Source organism: Talpa europaea (genome assembly GCF_964194135.1).
Source record: "Talpa europaea genome assembly, chromosome: 1".
In the NCBI taxonomy this organism is placed as follows: domain Eukaryota; kingdom Metazoa; phylum Chordata; class Mammalia; order Eulipotyphla; family Talpidae; genus Talpa; species Talpa europaea.
Window position 1 is genome coordinate 100,054,507 of NC_140073.1, and position 3,738 is coordinate 100,058,244.

At 36.3% G+C, this 3,738-nt stretch overlaps 1 pseudogene across 1 annotated transcript; it reads right to left on the reverse strand.

Moving 5' to 3' along the window:
• Window positions 1-471: 471 nt before the first annotated feature.
• Window positions 472-1,395, reverse strand: LOC311185809 (U2 small nuclear ribonucleoprotein B''-like; annotated as a pseudogene). The gene is made up of 2 exons: window positions 1,215-1,395; window positions 472-928 (listed from the first exon to the last, which is right to left on the reverse strand). The product of its transcript is annotated as a U2 small nuclear ribonucleoprotein B''-like (transcript).
• Window positions 1,396-3,738: the final 2,343 nt, after the last annotated feature.

Here is a 3,738-nt window from a genome sequence, read left to right on the forward strand (position 1 = left end):
ATATTTCATAGCTCATATAATAAGAAATAATAGGTAATTTTTTAAAGCAGTATTTATTTAAGCATATAAGAGCTGGGATACAAGCCAGAGGTGCAGGGGGTGAGAGAATTCACCAGAGACAGAGTGGGGAACAGAACAAGCAGATCCACTGAAATACACTGCTAAGGGGAGCAGCGGGCGAGACAGGAGAGGTCTGCTGCCTCATGTGGGTAGCTCCCTGGCGGGCCCGGGATCAAACTGAAGCCATGTTGCAGTGGCTGCTAATAGCTTCATAGTGCTGCAACTTAACCCCTTGTGCCATCAGGAAGGCCCACTAGGTAATTTATTTTTAATCCTTCACAAAATTTTCCCTCTCTCATCCCACCAGCCCTGTTAAAATGTGACCGAATGTTATCAAAACAAACACTGTAAATAACACCAACTCCTTTAAAGACAGCTATCCCAAATGTTATTTTATGTCCTAGGTGATCTTCAGGCATAGGATGGTATGATCTTAAATCCTTGTAATCCTGGCAGCTCCAACCTGTCCAAAATTTTGAGATTCAACAAAAGCCAATCTTATGCCTCCCAATACCAAACATACTTCCCTGAAACCAAGGAACTTATTAAACAGCATGTATAATTCTGTTAAATTATTAAGGAATAAAATATAGTTTGGAGGGCAATCGGAACCTGAGGATTTGGTGTTCAATTTCCCTGAGTATTAGCTGAATTTTGTGTTCCCTGACCAGGCTTTTTGTTTGTGGTTGTTACAGTCTGTTCCACAGTTTTGGCTTTTTTCTTCCTTTTTCAGTAATGGTGTCACACATTTTAGATACTATATCAGAATCTGGTTTTGCATACTGGATTTGCGTTTGGTTTACCATAAAATGGGAATCTTTGTAACTGTTTTCAAGATTTCCTGGATGAGTCCTTCCTTAAATATAACAAAGGCTGGGCCTCCCTGGTGGCGCAGCGGTTGAGCGCTGGGTTGCGAAGCTGCCCGCAGCCTCTGCAGTGCCAGTTTGATCCCTGGCTGCTCCCCGGCCACCGGAGGAGGGCCCCACATGGCACGCAGACCTGCCGCCCGCTGCTCCCCTCAGCAGTGTACTTTGGTCCTTCTGCCTGCTCTGCTCCCCGCTCTGGCTCTGGTGAATTATCTCACCCTCCCGCGCTTCTGACTGTACCCAGTGCTTGTATAAATAAATAAATCTTTAAAAAAAAATAATAATAACAAAGGCTTGCTCCCTCATCTTCATGGTTTTTAAAGCCAAAATATCTATCACGTGGCCAAACTGAGAAAACAGGGCATACAGATATCTTTAATTCTCTTTTAATCTTGTGAATCTTATTCCTACTATAAATCATATGATTTGGTCTGATACGCATGTTTTGTGTTAAATTTTTCAAATAGCCAGAGGCCAACTCTATTTCTCTGAAAGTAGAAAATGGTCATATTCCAGGTTTTAAAAGACTAACAAGACATGACAATGGTATGTGTGACATATGAGACAAAATAATTGTTATAGACAATTGAGACAAAAATGACAAATACTGAAAAAGGACTGAATAGTAGGAGATATATTCAGTCAATGGTGAATTTCCTGACTTTTATAATTATGTTGCAGTGATGCAGGAATATCCTTACTTTTACAAGATACACAATGAGGTAAAAGTAAGGAGTCATGACACCTGCAATTATTCATAAGTAGTTCAGCAAACCCAAAAACAATTATAGCAATAATTATAATAATGGCCATGTGTATGTATAAAAAGAAAAGCAAATATGGAAAATGGTAACAGTTATGAATTGAGATAAAACCTGCAGAAAATCCTTCTGTAAGTCTGAAAGTTTAACTTACTTTTCAAAAATTTGATTTTGAAAAATAAAAGCCTTTTTTTTTTCCCTATGGTCAATATTTAGAGTTTGTTATCATGGTTAGAAAAGTTTTACCTACTCCTAGGTAACAAGGAATTCATCCATTTTCATCCATATTTCTACTGCTACTGTTTTATTTTGTATGTTTCCACTTTTCACAGTTCAACTTGGAATTTATTCCAATATATGGTGTGAGAAACATGTGACTTAAAACTTTTCTTATAGGTCTATCTAGTTTATCTCAAAATGTCTGATTTAAAAGTTCTTCTTAGGGCCCCCTGGTGGTGCAAGGGGTTAAGACTCAGCACTATGAAGCAATATGCAAGCCACTGCAGCAAAAGTTCAATCCCCAGGCAGGGAGCTAACTCACATGGCACAGTAGACCTCTTCTGTCTCGCCCGTTGCTTCCCTCAGCGGTGTTTCAGTGGATCTGCCTGTTCTGTTCCCCACTGTGTCTCTGGTGAATCCTCTAACCCCTGCACCTCTGGCCTATACCCCCTGCTCTTGTATGCATAAATAAATAAATCTTTAAAAAAAAAGTTCTTCTTAGGTCACTAAGTCCTTTAATAGTGTCTTGTAGTTCTTGTATGGTCCTTCTTCTTGTCAAGTTAATTCTGAGTTACCTGAATTTTAGAGGCAATTGTAAATGGAGTTATTTTCTTAATTTCCTTTGCTTCTTGTTTGTTTGTATATAAAAATGCTACAGATTTTTCTGTTACTTTTGTAATCTGGCACTCTGCTCTATTCATCTATTGCTTCAAATAACTTGTGACTGAGTCTTTAGTATGATTTTCTATATATGTATTATCCTATCATCTGCAAGTGGTGATAGTCTCATTTATTCTTTTCTGAATTGTATTCCCTTATTTCCTATTTTTGTTTGATAGTTTAGCTAAAGCCTCTAAACAGAAGTGCTGACAGTGAGCATCCTCATCTTGTTCCTGATCTTAAGGGAAAGATTTTTTTTTTCATAATTAAGCATTATAATGGCATTGGCTTATACTGAGGTAGGTTCTTTCCATATCCCATCTTGTTTAGTTTATATCATAAATGGGTACTGGATGTTATTGCTTTCTCTATATCTACTAATATTATCATATGATTTGTATCTTTACTTTTGCTAATGTGGTGTATTACATCAATTTATTTATATTAAACCATCCTTGTATCCCCTGGATTAATTCCACTTGGTCATGATATATAATCCATAGATATAATAACATGGAATTTGATTTGCTAGAATTTTACTGATTTTTGCATCAATGTTCATCAGGGATATCACGCTATTATTTTCTTGTGCTACCTTTATCTGGTTTTGGTATTAAGGTAATGTTGGCATCATAAAATGTATTAAGGAGCATTCCCTATTCTTGCATTTTTAAAGACAATTTAAGAAAGATATACATTAATTCTTCAAACAAACTGAACAAAAATATTGCAATTTATATGGAACTACAAAAGGTGTTGAATAACAAAAGCAAACCTGACAACAGAGGAGGGAAATGGAGGTATCATGTTACCTGACTTCAAACTTTACTATAAAAGCAACAGTGTAAAAAAAAAAAATATGGTACTAGCACAAAAATATATCCATGAATCAATAGAACAGAATCAAAAGCCCAGAAAAAAATCCACATACATATAAATATGTGCTTTATCTATGATAAAGCAATCACAACCGTGCAATGGGAGAAGAGAGTCTCTTTAATAAATGAGGTTGGGAAAACTAGGCCAGCTGTCAAAGAATGAAGTTGTATCACACTCTAGCTCCACATATAAAAATAAATTCCAAGTGGATTAAAAATTTAGATTTTTAGACAAGACAGCTAAAATAAAATATATAGAAGAAAATATTTGTGATATGTTCTCTAACATCAACC